This window comes from Mesoplodon bidens (genome assembly GCF_964165515.1).
Source record: "Mesoplodon bidens genome assembly, chromosome: 8".
NCBI lineage: Eukaryota > Metazoa > Chordata > Mammalia > Artiodactyla > Ziphiidae > Mesoplodon > Mesoplodon bidens.
The window spans coordinates 45,287,330-45,304,168 of NC_138165.1; the positions used below are offsets into that span (position 1 = coordinate 45,287,330).

The following is a 16,839-nucleotide window of genomic DNA, read 5'->3' on the forward strand; positions in this document are numbered from 1 at the left end:
TGCTCTCGAGGTGCCTGTGTCCCGGGGAGGGAGACAGATAATGAATAGACAAATACATGGTGATGGCTAGTTGGTAATGAGCACCACGAGGGACAATAAAGCAAGGCAATGTGATGGAGAGTGGCCGGGCTGGCAGGCGCTGGCCGGCACACAGTGGAAGGAAGTGCTATTTGGGCAGCAGCTTAATGATAGGAGGAAGGGAGCCCAGTGACTATTTGGGGGAAGAATGTTCCAGGCAGGGGCCACAGCAGGTCTGAAGCCTGGAGCTCCCAGTAAGAAGGCCAAGGGGATTGGAGTCCACTCTGGGGAGAAGTGAGCCTGGAGGGGCAGGAAGCAGGCCAATGCAGGAGATTGGATCTCACTCCAGGCGTGGTGACTTTCATTCTATTTTGGTTCTCAGAGCTGTTCAGTCCATGTGTAACAGGGAAAACCTGCTTCTCCCAGCTCCCTCCCATCTCCAGTGGTGCTGAGAGGTGAGAGGTGCTGGAGGTGAGAGAGGGAGGCTGGGGAGGGAGGTGGGCCGGGGAAGTGGGCATGCTAGGGCTCCTTGGCGAAATTGTGAAATTGATGAGTGAAGGCAGGAGGCTGGCAAGAGAATGGCTTCCAGTTCATCTTGTATTTTCAAACTCTGAGTTCTCTATTTAGAATGAAGAGAGAAGCCCCATCACATCCCACCTTTCCCTTTTCCCTTGTATTTTCTCCTCTGTGAGAACACAGGGGCAGTCAATGGCAGGGCCTGTACTTTGTCTCCTAGCTTATTTATTTATTTATTTTTGCGGTACACGGGCCTCTCACTGCCGTGGCCTCTCCCGCTGCGGAGCACAGGCTCCGGACGCGCAGGCCCAGCGGCCATGGCTCACGGGCCCAGCCGCTCCGCGGCATGTGGGATCCTCCCGGACCGGGGCACGAACCCATGTCCCCTGCATCGGCAGGCGGACTCTCAACCACTGCGTCACCAGGGAAGCCCTCCTAGCTTATTTTTAAAATATTTGCTAAGCCGAATAATTATGTGCTGTGCAGAAATTGTTCCCATATTATCTTCGGTCTTTATTTCAATACAACCTTTTGAAAGCAAAGAAGTAAAACCATTGCTTTCCTGGCCTCGGTATCTCCCGGGGGGGGTGGCTGCATGGGCTGATGCATGTGGACATCTACTCTCCAGAGGGGCAAGTTCAAGCCCTCTAAAACAAAGAAAAGAAATAACAGAATAAAATAAACTGATAGGGCTTCCCTGGTGATGCAGTGGTTGAGAGTCTGCCTGCCGATGCAGGGGACACGGGTTCGTGCCCCGGTCCGGGAAGATCCCACATGCCACAGAGCGGCTGGGCCCGTGAGCCATGGCCGCTGGGCCTGCGCATCCGGAGCCTGTGCTCCGCAGTGGGAGAGGCCACGGCAGTGAGAGGCCCGCGTGCCGCAAAAAAATAAAATAAAATAAAAAATAAATAAATAAACTGATAAATGAGTAAAAAGAGCCAGTCTGGGACTGGATTCATGAATCTAAAGCAAAAAAGGGCAGATACTAATGATGGACACGGATCAGCTACTTCCCAGACCTCAGATCAGCTGTCGGTTCACCCTTCCTTACCTACACTTGGACCAAGTTGAAAGACTCGTGTATTGCATTTTGCCTCCTCTCCCCAGTTTACCTTTCCTAGAAGTCTATTGAGGAGGGACAGCTCCTGAGGGGGGGAGAAGGAGGAAGGAGAGAAACAGTGGGCAGAATGATGCCCACTCCTGAATTAGCCCCAAGAGCCTGGGATTGGAACTTACCCTCTGCAAGGAATGGTGGCCCTCTGGCCACCTCTGAAAAGTCTGTGCAAGACACCCAATCATCAGAACTAACGCCCTTTCCAGGATTATCAATGGGGACCACAGTGCACGTGGCTGTCACTCCCTGACTCATAACCTTCCAAAAGCATGATCAGGGCCGATGGGATCTGACTCTGATGTGTTCCTGAAGGGTTCCCTGCTAATCTCCTCCATCAATCCCTTCCAGCCTCCTTGGCTTGGCTTTTGCTTAAATAGGTCAGGCATATTCCTCCCTCAGGGCCGTTATATTTGCTGTTTCTTCTGCCCAGAATGGTCTCCCTCAGACATTCACATGACTCACTCTCGTTTCATTGAGGCCTGTGCTCCAACTTCACCGTATCACAGAGCTTCCGTGGCTCTCCTGACAAGCTTGCCTCGCCACCCTTCCCTCTCCTCTCAGAACTTTGATCTGTCCCCCTGTGTACTATCTGTCTTCCTCACTGGTATGTAAATTCAGGAGGATAGAGACTTTGTCCTTTTCAGTCATCACCATATCTACATCACCATTCCTGGCACATTAATTGGCACTCAATAAATATTCACTGGATGAATGCTTTGGTGGGGCAGAGTCGTACTTGCTGGTCCAGCAATGTCTCCAGCACAAGCTTCGTTCATGAGCCTATGTATATCATCTGCACTAATTATATGCCCTGGTTGTGTGTGTCTGTGTGTGTGTGTGTACATGTGTATACATGCGCATGTTAAGAATAGCTCTAATAAAAGTGCTACATATTTTGATTTTTGAAAATTGTAAAATAGGCATGGTGGCAAGTTCAGGAACCTATGTGGCCAAAAAACAGAGGAAACGTTGAGGACCTCAGCCTTGAAGGCTTTCACTAGGGCTTGGGTTGGCATGCCTTCCTGTTGTCCTGCTAGCACAAAAGGGAGATGCCATCCAGAGCACATCTGGCCTCTGGGCATTGCTGAGGGTGGATCTCAAAGAGGGATCCAATTAATTTAAAAAAATAAAAATAAAAATAAATAAATTCTTTAAAGAGAGGGAATCTATTGAGCTAGTGTTGATAGGAACTTTGTATTGACCCAGATCTCTTTGGGGTCCTCATATCTCCCAAACAGCCTCAGGGACCTCTGTGGTTTCAGCCACATTGGATTGAGGAGTTTGATTGCTTTTAAGCTTGGTTTCTCTGTTTGCATGAAGCTGTTAAAAGTCATGAAAGGACCTCAACACCTCTGAGTTTCCTCTCTTCCCCAAGAGGACTAGCCCATGCTGCATGAAATACCCATAAGGCAGTACCAAGAGGAAAGTTGTCACCCGTGTGTCATTCCTACAGCTTTTGTTGACTAGGTCTTTTTAGTCTGGCTTGCATTCATAAGCAGTGACATCATTTAGCATCTGTTAATACAAAATTCACTAAGCACATATATTTTGACTCTATTGGAACATTCAATAAATATTTACTGAGTAGCTACTATAATGCATTAAAATGAAAAACCAAATTCTGCCTTGTTTATCAGGAGCAAAATTCCAACATGTAAAGGAGGGGGGAAAATGGAGAAATTCTACTGTCAGCTATTCCTAGGGTAACCCCAAGAAAACTCCTTCCAGCCACCCAGGGCCCCAAAGACCATGGTCAAAAGACCACAGTCAGGAAGAGTATTTTTAAATGTTAAAAAAAAAAAAAAAGTGTCCTCAGGTCTCTAACAATAGCTGATTTTCAGGGACTTCCCTGGCTGTCCAGTTGTTAAGACTCCGAACTTCTAATGCAGGGGGCGTGGGTTCGATCCCTGGTGGGGGAATAAGATCCCACAGTCTGGGTGGCATGGCCAAAAGATTAAAAAAAAAAAAAAAGCTGTTTTTTAAGTATTTAACATATCTCAGTTTAAAAGCCACAGTCTCTTTAACCCTCTAGCAAACTATTGAAATTCACACTGCTTGGCAGGTAGACAGAACAGAGTGTCGATTCAGAGAAAGGAAGGCCCATGGTAACCAAGTGTCACATCTAAAACACCTGTGTGAGTAGGTGTGCACCTAGATGGGTCAGAGTTCTCTTGGTTTTCTGATACCGTTTATACCACTGTACAAGACAATCAAGATTCTGACCATTGAACATGAGGTGTATTTATTGCAGTGTGGTCAGTTTAGCCAGCAGCAGGAAGCATTTCTCTCTCTGGTGACTGATTTGAAGGCCATTGCCCTGAGAATTTGGATTTTCTGGATCTTTTCTCAGGCATATGGGAAACAGATGGTAAGCACGTAGTCGTTCTCTTTTCCATCTGATCCTCTGGGCAACTATTGAGGTTGACTGGATGGTTCCAGTGTTCAAGTCATGATGGTTCTGTTAGAAATAACTCAGTTTGCACCTAGGGGTAAATAACAAGATACAACTTTTTCTAGTGAGGTATAAATTGGGTATCTTTGAAGTTATACATTTTGAAGAATTTAAAATGTCCAATACTTCTGAAAACACATAAACTTTAATGAATTGATTTTTGTTTTACCATTTCTTTTCCTTTTGTTATGTATTTCATCTTTCCAGAACTGACATGTTTAATGATAACATGATTATTTTCAACCAATGGTTGTGTAGTAATCATTACAGTAGCCTAGTTGTAAAAGTCATTGAATATCAACTCAAAGACTGTTGACACCATCATCAGAAATTTATACACACACCTACACACACATGTACTTGTGTATGTGTGTGTGTTCACATGTGTGTGTGTTATATATGGAGAAGGAGAAACACTGAATTACAGCTAATATCTCCCACATGTACACTGGACATTGAAGTGATACTCATTTTTAGTTTCAAGGAGTTGTTTCCCAGGCAAATCAGTAAGGCAATAACTTACTTTTTAAAAGATCCAAAAGTGTGTGACTGAAGGCTACTCAGAGGTAAGGGGCAGATCTGAGGTCAACGCTGTGTGACCAACTCAGTGTCTCAGATCCCACAATGTCCTCCAGGGCCATTTGCTGCTGCCCTGGTTTCTCACACCTAGCACCTTTGTATACCTATTAAGTTGGAAAATAGTTCACTATTCAAGGGCTGGAGGCTGAAGGTGGACCAGCAGACAAGGTGAATCCCAGAGGTTCTTTGAGATTCATTTGTTCAGTCAAACGTGCATTTATCGAGCAACTATTATGTGCTGAGTTATAGATGAATAAACACCACCACTCCTGCTTATAACCCAGTAAGATAAGGCAAACATAAGGCAACACATGGGATCCTCTTCTAACAGATGCCTGGACCATCTAACAGGGGCTGTGAAAATAGAGGGAAGATGTAACCTTGTGTAATAGTTTCCTAGAGCTGTTGTAAGAAAGTACCACAAACTGGGTGGCTTGAAATAATAGAAATTTACCGTCTTACTGTTCTGGAGGCTGGAAGTCTGAAATCAAGGTGTTGGCAGGACCATGCTCCCTCTGAAAGCTATAGGGGAGAATCCAATCTTGCCTCTTCTTGCTGCTGGTGTTTGCAGGTAATCTTTGGTTCCTTGGCTTGTAGATGCATCACTCCAATCTCCGCCTCCATCTTCATGTGGCCATCTTCTCCTTTGTGTCTCTGTCTCTGCACATGACAGCCTCCTCTGTGCTTCTCGTCTTTTTGTGAAGACACCAGTCATACTGTTTAAGGGCCTATGCTACTCCAGTATGACCTCATCTTCACTAATTACATCTTCAACAACCCTATTTCCACATGAGGTCACATTCTCAGATCCTGGGGATTTAGAACTTCAACATACCTTTTTGGGGCGGGGGTGGGGGGATACAATTCCACCCATCACATCCTGAGGTTCATTTTGTAAAAGTTAATGTAAAGCTTCTGGAGACTCAGTGCCTGGCCTGTTCCACTTTGTCTTTGGAGACTCATAATCTATTAAAAAACAACTCTTGAAAAAATTTTGTATCAGGATTGCAAGATTATAAATATTATGGGATACTTAAATGTTTTCAATCAACAAATTAACTTATAAAACAAAAACAGCGCAATATAATTATGTTACTCATGAGATGATTGCAGAACTTACTTAAAAATCTTAATTTACAGTGTACTCTAGGAGGTGGGATCCAAGTTTTAAGTTCCCTGATGAACGGCAACTTATTTTAATCCTGTCAGTTTATCTTGGTCAGCTATTGTGTAACCTCACTAGACTTAACTTCAGAGGCCTCCTCTTGAGGCCCTTTGTGAAAATGAGGCTGGGCCTCACAGATAGCACAGCTCCCCTTGAAAAGAAGCCATTTTTTATTGAAATGTACTTAGTTCCTTCCCTTCTGCCCACTGAGCCCACACACACTGCCTTTGCTCTGGTTTAGTTTTCCTCACACCCTCATGCCCCTGACTCCTTGCCAGAGGGTGATGCCCCTGACTCCTTGCCAGAGGGTGGACACATTCTGTCCAGCCCACAGGTGGTTGCTATTTGCAGCAGTGAGCTCCGCATTCAACACTGTGTTGACCCCAGGTCTTGAGCCTGTTTGCTCTTGTCTGATGACCCAAAGACAGCTCAAGGGCTCAAGACAGTTTTCTAAGTGCAGCAAGCATTCTCCAGAGACATTGTGATGGCTCCTATAATATATTCTTCACAGTTTGGTAGAGAATATTGCTTTACCTCACCACATTGCTACTGCCCCCAGAGAAATGATAATAATAAGAACCAACATTTATTGAACACTCACCATGTATTAGGCACTGTGCTCACCTTTTTACAGAAATTCTCTCAATCTGCAGAAAATTTTATGAGGCCAATACAGATGTCTTCCTCATTTTACAGGAAAGGAACCCAAGGTACAAAGCAGGTAGGTTACTTGCTCAAGGTCACACTGTTAGTATCTTTGCACTCAGGTGCTCCAACCTCAGGGACAAGACTCTTCACTGCTCTGGCCACCAATGGAGGACAATGAATGGATGACCAGTGAGCAGGCAGATGGATGGATGGACGATAGAGCAATAGATGGACCCCTGTACAGTGAGCTCAACTGGCCTGCCCTAGAATATGTCAGGTCCTTTGGATAATGTCACATCCCCACAGCCACAGACATGCTCGTGAGGCAGTAGCGCACAGGGGTTAAGAACTTGGGCTCTGGCGTGACACTACCTGGGTTTGAATCCTGGCTCCATTACTTCTACGTAATGTTGGGCAGCTTGTTTGCAATTTCTGCTGCCTCTTAAGTTTCCTCTTATGTAAAATGGGATTATCATAGTATTTTACTCACGGAGCTTTAAAAGGATTAAATAAAATGATGCATTTTACAGTCAGATTAGGCCTGGCAAATAATTAGTGCTCACTAAGTGTTGGCTAGTGTAATTGTTTCGGTTATTTAACAGCAATACCTTACTTTTGTCTTGTATCTATACCGCAGAGCTTTCAAAGCTTGTTATAATTGTTTTCTCATTTGAGCCTTATCCAGCCCCATGTGATACACAAGGCAAGCATTTATCTCTAGTTTATGGAGGAGGAATTCATCTCAAAGAGTTTAGGGAAACAATAAATCCTAGAGCCAAAGATAGTGAATGCAGAATGGGCTGGAAAACAAGTGGCCTGACTGGGCCCTGAGGGGTAAGACCTACCCAGAGGAAAACTGAAAAAGTAGAGAAAAATCTAGCTTTGGCCCCTCCGTCCTCCTGTTCTCTTCACCCCTGCAGCCTGAGTTGCTTTAGGCTACTGATCCTCTCCAAAATTTGATATTGTCTTGAAGGGTTGTTTTTTACATGCCTATGGCTTGTTTAAGGAGGGCACTTGTGGGGTTTTTAAGGCCCTATAAGGAATGTAGCTGTGATAGAGATGGTTCAGGTGCTACCTGAGGAAGTGAAAGGGGAGGTGTGCTGTAGGTACTTTGGTGTGTCTGAAGTCCAGGAAAAGTTAGGCAGGAGCCAAAGCACAAATGGCCTTGCATGAAGAGCTTAAGCATCTTAAACTTACCTTTAGATGACAGACTGCAGTGGAAGCATCTGAAGCACTAGAGGGACATAACACATTTGCATTTTAGACACACATCCATCTAAGGGCTGATGGAGAATAGATGGGAGGCACGGATTCAGGGAGACCAGTTGGGAGACTGCATTGATAATTCAGGTGAGATGTATGGATTGGCCTGAATTAAAGCAGTGGCAATGGAGAAGGAGAAAAGAGGTCATCATGAGAGAGATTTACGAGGTGGCGCTGAGAGTTTGAACAAATGTGGAAGAGGGTAAGAACTGGAGTTAGCGGTTTTTACAGTCAGACTGTGGGTGACAGGAAATGCTTCCTAGAACAGTAGTTCTCACATTTCATCGTGCATCAGAATCACTTGGAGGGCTTGTTAAAATAACGATGCTGGGCCCCTACCCAAGAGAATCTAATTCAATAGGCTGGAGTAGGGGCACAAGAATTTGCATTTTTAGCAAGTTCCCAGGTGATCCTAATGCTGCTGGTCCTGGGACCATACTTTGGGAACTATCCTAGAGAATGGTATAGTTACATTTTGATGTAGCTTCTAGGAAGGATTTAGACACAAATTAACTGAGAAGATAGAGGAGAGCATTTTAGGGGAGCTCAAAGGCATAGGCGAGGCAATCATAAGAGATCATGACTTGCTTACTGGAGTGGCCTTTGGAGAGCTTCAGCATGTTGGAGGTGAGATTTTCCTTGACAACCATGCCCCTTTGCAGTATAACCTGTTTTTGAGAACTTCCCTTCCTCATTGTGAAATGGCCATTGAATATAACGAGTCTTAGTGTGGATTTTCCGAGGTGCAAACACTGAAGATGGATTAAAGTGAAAGTACGTTATTTAAGAAGCACAAACAACTCCAGTAAAGAAAGACATGTTATACAGGGAAGGGAAGACAGAACTATTAAGCCTCAGAGAAACTGGGATCAGTGCAAAGCACACGCCTCAAAATTATTCCTACCAAGGTGGGAGGGAGATGGGGTATTTGTACAAAAACTCCTGACAGGCACTACAGAGTGTGGTAGCTGGTGACCTGGGGTGGTGTGTTAATTCCTTGGCATTTCTGGTCTGCAGCTTGCTGGGCAGTACAACTTCCCTTAGTGCTGTGGAAAAGAGCCTCAGGGACAGAGATGCAGATATGGCTTTAGAAGTGGTGGAAGATGTCCAAAGGGGCAAGGGACAGACTGTACATTGATAAAACACCACCTGGGGGTAATCTTGAGCTGAATGCCAAAAATGGTCTCTGATAAGTCTCCCAGTCTGGGCCTTTAGGCAGCATGGCAAAGCAACAGTCAGCCTTGTAATTCAGTGTTTATTTTCATTTTGTGCATCTGGAGAAAGAGAAAGTCAGGAAGGTGAATTGAGCTGAGGTAGGAGGAAGGATTCCTTTAGCTGGCTAAGGATGGCAGGTATTTAGCCTCTGGGAATAGCACATTTTAGAGTTAATATTCTCTACCTATTCCCTACATGTAGGACTATTCTTTACGTACTCCCTATCTGTAGAACTATACTTTTCTTATTTCAAGAAGCAGAAGTCAGTTCCAAACTGCTAATGGGGTTTGAATTTTGTTTTGGATACTCACTTGAGATTAACACATTGCTAGCTTATTATCTCATAGTTTCTTATTATTACTTTTTCTCCCTGAAAATACCATGACTTAGGTATTTCTTTAAATGTTCTTCCCTGAAAGCCATATTTTCTTTGGCATCTAAATTAGATTTGCATTTTACTTTTGGTCCTTCTCAGTCTCTGCAGCCTTAGGTTCATTTTTAGATCAGCTGGTGTTTAGACCCTTTTGTCATCATTCAGAATTAAGCAAAATAACAGAGAAACGAAATGGTTCTGCTACCTGTTAAGCTCCTGGGGTGATTAAATGAGGCACACCTGTAACCAATCAAGAACTGTACTAATCACATTGAAATGTCTTTTATTGATTTCATAAAAAAAAAGGAAACAGAAATTTTTTAGGTAAAAAGTCGTTATTAACCCCAGTGGCCCCTGGGATGACTCTAAGGTGCATTGAGATGCCTCTTGGGTGTTGACCTGTCCAGAGAAATTGCTTGGTCAGTATTGGTTAGTTTTAAACTTATTATTATTTTTAAATAAAAATCAGGACTGTCATTCATACTTATTAAATTAAAAATATGTCGTTGCTTTATAGTATAATATAATGGTTTTTAAATAGTGTAAAATGTTTTCTTTTGGAGATCAGATTGGTCTTGTTTGAAAGTTACTATGTGTCAATCTTCAGCTATAAATTCATCCTGAGACCCAAGATATGGAACATCTATTTATGGAAGATTAGCTGTGGTGTCTGTCACTCAGCAGCCCAAGGGGCAGTGGTGAGGTCAAGTTCTAAAGTGAACCTCACACATAGGAAGATATTTCATGCAATGCAGAGCCGAAAGGGTCATACAGCTTGCTCATTTTACAGATAAGGAAAATGAGTCCCGAAGCAAGGGAAGGATTTCCTAGAGTAAGACATTTAGTTGTCAATTAAATGACATGCAGGTCAGAGATGGGAAGGTTGGTAAACTGACCCTCTCTTCCCAGCCTTGGGTGCCAGTTTTTTTTCTGTGCCAGTCCTCAGGGTTTGTTTAGACCAAGGCAGGTCTGGAATTGCCACACTGGATAAATGTTAACGTCAGAATTCACAAAGTATATTCAGTGGGACAAAATTAACTTAAATATATTGTACTATGGTTGAATACTTTTCAGACATGCAAGGAGAAACCAGAGAAACCAGTAGATTTCTCTTCCTTCGAGGCTCTGTTTCTTGGAGCCATTACAATTGAATGTGCCTGCAAATCTCATAGAGGGGTTAGAATGCTCAGCACTTCCCACACTTCTTGCCAATGGAACCCTCTTCTCATGGACCAACTTATAAGACTAATGATTCTCAAGAAATCCTACTGGGAAAGGCCAGTCACAATTCCCTTGTTTACTTTTGAGGAAAGGAAGCCACAGAGAAGTTTTATGGGATAAGCTTCTATTTTGGAAAAAACTTATCTCAGGGGACTTCCCTGCTGGTGCAGTGGTTAAGAATCCACCTAACAAAGGAAGAAGTAAAATTGTCACTGTTTGCAGATGACATGATACTATACATAGAGAATCCTAAAGAGGCCACCAGAAAACTACTAGAGCTAATCAATGAATTTGGTAAAGTTGTAGGATACAAAATTAATGCACAGAAATCTCTTGCATTCCTATACGCTAACAATGAAAGATCAGAAAGAGAAATTAAGGTAACAATCCCATTCACCATTGCAACAAAAAGAATAAAATACCTAGGAATAAACCTACCTACGGAGGTAAAAGACCTGTACTCAGAAAGCTATAAGACACTGATGAAAGAAATCAAAGATGACACAAATAGATGGAGAGATATACCATGTTCTTGGATTGGAAGAATCAATATTGTCAAAATGACTATATTACTCAAAGCAATCTACAGATTCAATGCAATCCCTATCAAATTACCAGTGCAATTTTTACAGAACTAGAACAAAAAATCTTAAAATTTGTATGGAGACACAAAAGACTCCGAATAGCCAAAGCAGTCTTGAGGGAATAAAAAGGAGCTGGAGGAATTAGACTCCCTGACTTCAGACTATACTACAAAGCTACAGTAATCAAGACATATGGGACTTGCCTGGTGGCACAGTGGTTAAGAATCCACCCGCCTAATGCAGGGGACACGAATCAATCCCTGGTCCGGGAAGATCCCACATGCTGCAGAGCAACTAAGCCCATGTGCCACAACTACTGAGCCTGCACTACTGAGCCCGTTTGCCACACTTCTGAAGCTGGCATGCCCAGAGCCCATGCTCTGCAGCAAGAGAAGCCACTGCAATGAGAAGCCCACACACCACTACAAAGAGTAGACCCGCTCGCTGCAACTAGAGAAAGCCCGCGTGCAGCAACGAAGATCCATTGCAGCCAAAAATAAATAAACTTATTAAAAAAACCCCAAACTAATCTCAGGGGTAACCAAGCACCAGTCATGCCCACTCTAGGCAGCTGTCTACTGAAATAATAATTCCAGAGTGCTCTATTTAGGCACAGTTTGGATCTGAGGTTATCTGTTTAATTCAGGATCTGCAATGCCATCTTGGCCCTCCCTAAAGCATATCTTGAGTCACTGGAGAAGATAGAATTGACCCAGTTTTTCAGTGACCTCCAGACCACCTGTGTTCAATAGGTCAGCTAGACTGCCCATACCATGCTGAACTGGATTTCAGGAATAGACCTGCATTTCAGGGTCTTCCTGGGGCTACACTGCACTTGAGAATCAATGGGACAATTATTGTCCACTGTTTACCCACCCATGTTTGCTATATTGTCAAACATTCCAACTTCCAATGTTATGTGACTAACCATGTAAACATTGCTGATAAACTCTCTCCACTTTCCTTCTTAAAAAACAAACTGTTCTGGTCCCGCTGACAGTGACGGAAAGGTGAGTTAGATATTAGTTCAAACTCTGTCAAGTGAGTTAGGCCTTCCCAGACTGCTCATTACCTCACAAAGAGCGTTAAGAACTAGTTAACCTTCTTTTTTTTTTTAAAAAGAACTATTTAATAAATCACTCTCAAAGGATGGCTTAGGTAGGTTGGTTTGGCATATACAGGACCTCATAAAATGTCACCTCCTTCACATAGCCTTTTCTTGCTAACTAGAAAGTGATACAGCAGCTTCCTCCACTAAGACCAGCTCATACAATCACTAATGGACATGGAAATGTATATTCAATTTTAAAAATTGTCATCTAAGCTAGGTGTACCTTTTATGTTGTAAATTCTATGGCTGCCTCTCTGTTCATATTTACATATACATGTATACACAAATACATGTAATGAATAATTTTTGAACTCTAGACCTTATTTTTAACAACAATGTAATGACATATATTCAAACTAGTATTTGGGAAGTCATTTTCCTGGAAAGATACACACACACACACATACACACATGCATGCAAGGATGCACACACACATACACGTATATTTGTGTGTGAGGGCAAGAGTTGGAGGTACTGACTATGGAGTAAGTTCAAAGCCACACAAGAAAACCAGCTTTGCTATTTTATCTTTATATCTCATGTTGGAAACTCTTTAGGAATCAGCAATTTAAGGCTGACTTTTTTGAGACCCATTCATTTGCGAAGTTTGGTTGGCAATGGACAGTAAATTGTTGTAAATTCTGATAATTTACTGCATAACAATTGAATATCTATGGGTAGTGGGTTGAAAGGACAATTTTGGGCTAGGCTATGGAGAGGGGAGAACAGAAGCAAAACAATGAAAGCCCTTGGCTGTTCTCATTGCAATACAGAGATCCAGAGACTCGCTGCTTCAAAGTCAGGACTCTCGAAACCAGGAAACTTAATGAAGGACTCACTTAGAAGATAAACCTATGTCCAAGACCTCCAAGGAAGCAGGGAGCGGAGAAAGAGAACCTAGAAATGGATCAGAAGGTAATTTTAAAAGCTCCCTCTTCCATGTTTATGTGTTTTTCATTGTAGGGAGCATCAGTAGGAGGAGGTAGGAGTATTTAGAAGGGTGAGTAGGCATATTGCTGAAATTTAGTATGTCTGACATGGATTTTGGAAAGCAAATAACACCTGGGAGTTTTGATAATTTGAGAAATCTCTTATTCATACCTACGTATCCTGCTATGTTATTGTATCTACATGTTTCACAATTGAATGTATTTAATTGTATACTGTATAATGTATTTCTGATGTATATTTGTTTAGCTACTGTCTCTACACTAAAGAGACATTAGCTAAAGCTCTACACTATGTAGAAGAGAATAGCCATATGGGAATGTCAGAACATGCCATTTTCCACTGCTTAGCTCGGTATTCAGGGTCCTCCACAGCATAACTTCTACTTTAGAGTCTTCCATTACTTCTCTACATATACCTTACTTGACCTAAACCAGATTAATCTTCATTCCTCAAACATGCCACACACTTTCCCACCCCTATGTGATTGTTCATGCTGTCTACTAATCCTGGAATGCTCTTACCCCTGTCATTTCTGGATCTTAAATTCACTCAAAAATGCTGTGTCCATGCTTTGGATTCAAGATGGCTGACTGAGCACACACATTTATTTCCACCTTTCTCAAAATCCTAATAAATTTTATGAAAAAGTTATTAATAGTAATAAATGACAAATCAATAACAGGAATAAAAAGAACTTGATACATAGTATCCACTAGAAAGTCTATACAAAATCTAATTTACAGTGAAAATAAGTGCTTTAATATACCTAGAAATACACTTATACTATTAATGTGCAAGACCTATATAACAAAATCCATAAAACTTTAGTAATGGATGTAAAAAAGAATCTGGAGGGGAAGATTACATTATCAAGTATCAATTCTTGCAAAATAAACCTACAAATTCAATGCAGTTATTAAAAAAGAATCCAGGGGCTTCCCTGGTGGTGCAGTGGTTGAGAGTCCACCTGCCGATACAGCGGACATGGGTTCGTGCCCCGGTCCGGGAAGATCACACGTGCCGCGGAGCAGCTGGACCCGTGAGCCATGGCTGCTGAGCCTGCGCGTCTGGAGCCTGTGCTCCACAACGGGAGAGGCCACAATAGTAAGAGGTCTGCATACCGCAAAAAAAAAAAAAAAAAAAAAAAAAGAATCCAAAGATAATTTTCATGGAACTTGATAAACTAATTCTCAGTACTTCTAAAAGAACAAAAGTATAAGAATATCTAAATGAATTTTAGAAGAATGAAGGCAGCTTGCCCTACAGATATCAAAACATACAAAAGAGCTACAATAACTAGAACAGTGTGATACTGATTTAGGAAGAGTCAAATAGATTAATTGAATGAACACTTTTTAGGGAAATTGATAAGCCACTTCTAAAATTTATGTAGAATATCCAAGACAGGTAGAACCAAAACTCTCTTACAGATAATATGGTGGGAGGACTTGCTCTTCCAGACATCAAGGCAGATCATAAAGCTACAGAATTACAACAGTGTGATATTGTAGACCAGTGGATAGAATAGGGAGTCCGGAAAGAACTCATACATATATGGATAAGATTGATACCAGAGGAGGAATTTCATCAGTGGGGAAACAATGGAATTTTTAATAAAAGGTGCTGGCATAATTGGCTATCCATATGCAAAAAATAAAATTAGATCTCTTGTTCATTATATAAAAAAAAATTTTCCAGATAGGTTAAACACAAATATGAAAGGTAAGACTCCTAGTATTTAGAAGAGTATACAGGAACACATCTTCATGATCTTAGGGAAGAATTTTTTTTTTTTTAATTGGAGTATAACTGCTTTACAATGTTGTGTTAGTTTCTGCTGTACAATGAAGTGGATCAGCTCTATGTATACCTATATCCCCTCCCTCTTGGACCTACCCCTCCCCCCCATCCAGGTCATCACAGAGCACCGAGCTGAGCTCCCTGTGCTATACAGCAGGTTCGCACTAGCTATCTACTTTACACATGGTAGTGTATTTATGTCAGACCTAATCTCCCAATTCATTCCACCCTCCCCTTCCCCCTCCGTGTCCACATGTCCGTTATTGAAAGCACTAGTCACAAAGGAGAAAATTGATGAGGTCGACTACATGAAAACTAAGAACTCCTGTTCATGAAATGTCAGTGTGAAACTAATGAAAAGAACCACAGAGAGGGGAAGATATTTACAACATATATAACCATCAAAGGATTAGTATCCTTTATAGGATACTAATAGATCAATGAACAGGGGCCAAGAACTCAACAGAAAAATGGGCAAGAGAATTAAACAGACACTTCTCAAAAAACAACAAAACATCCAAATGTCTAATAAACATCGAAAAAAGAGTTCAACTTTACTAGTAGTCATGGAAATGCAAATTAAAACCACAAGATTAGGGGAGGGTGGGAGGGAGGGAGATGCATGAGGGAAGGGATATGGGAACAGATGTATATGTATGACTGATTCACTTTGTTATAAAGCAGAAACTAATTTAAAAAATAAATAAATAAACTTAAAAAAAAAAAAAACCACAAGATTACATTATTTCACACCCATCAGACAGGTGAAATTTAGAAAGCTTAATCTTAAGTGGTGGCCAGGTTAAGAGTATACATGTAAAGAATGTAAAAAATTCTTATCCATTTACATGATAAGAATGTAAATTGGTACCAACATTGGAAAACAGGTAGCATTATTTAATAAAGTTGAAGATAAGCATACTCCTCGACCTATAATTTACCTGCCTACTTACATACTCTGGTCAGTTAATTGTCTATGAGTACCAGAATACACGTGCAACAATGTTCATTTCAACTTTGCTCTTAACTGACAAAAGCTGGATATACTCAGTTCCTCCTCACCAGCAGAATGGATAAATAGAAGTATTGTCATATTGTACAATAATTAAATTATTACACAATAATAAACATTATTATATGATAATATTATACAATAATAAAAGTAATGACATTAAGTGAAAAGTTAAGTTATAAAAATTACATACAGCATGAATCCATTATATAAAATTTAAAAACAGACAAAACTAAACTATATAGTTTAGGAGTGCATACAGAGGTGGCGAAACTAAAAATAAAAGCAAGGAAATTTTTACTCTCAAGGTCACGACAGAGATGACCTTTTTGTACCTAAGTGATAGTTATATAGGTGCTCACTTTACCACCGTTTGCTAAATTGTACACATAAGCTTTATACAGTTTTCCGTATATTATACTTCACAACAAAAACAAAATTAAAGTAAAAAACAAAAACAAAAACCCAGAAAGTAAAAGGAGAAAAAAACAAGAAAAAACACAAGAGACTAGAAACAGACATCCATGTTAATTCAACAAGTGCTAAAAGTGGCATTTCAAATTCAATTTACTTGTTAAGTAGTGTCGAAACTGGAAAGAAGAGATTGCCTGATTTGACTGCATGTGGATTTAGAACATCTCTGGCCACACACACCACAAACAACTTGGAGGAAATACAACACACAGAAGAAACACATGGCCAATAGCTATAATATATTAAGAATGACTGGGGCTTCCCTGGTGGTGCAGTGGTTAAGAATCCGCCTGCCAATGCAGGGGACACAGGTTCGAGCCCTGGTCTGGGAAGATCCCACAT

At 41.5% G+C, this 16,839-nt stretch overlaps 1 protein-coding gene across 1 annotated transcript in view; it reads left to right on the forward strand.

Moving 5' to 3' along the window:
* NEB (nebulin) overlaps positions 1-16,839 on the forward strand; it is a 289,834-nt gene that overhangs the window by 20,554 nt on the left and 252,441 nt on the right. The window contains exon 3 of the mRNA XM_081243154.1: positions 13,034-13,175. The gene's annotated coding sequence lies outside the window, so the exon portion shown is untranslated. The remainder of the gene's footprint in view (positions 1-13,033; positions 13,176-16,839) is intronic.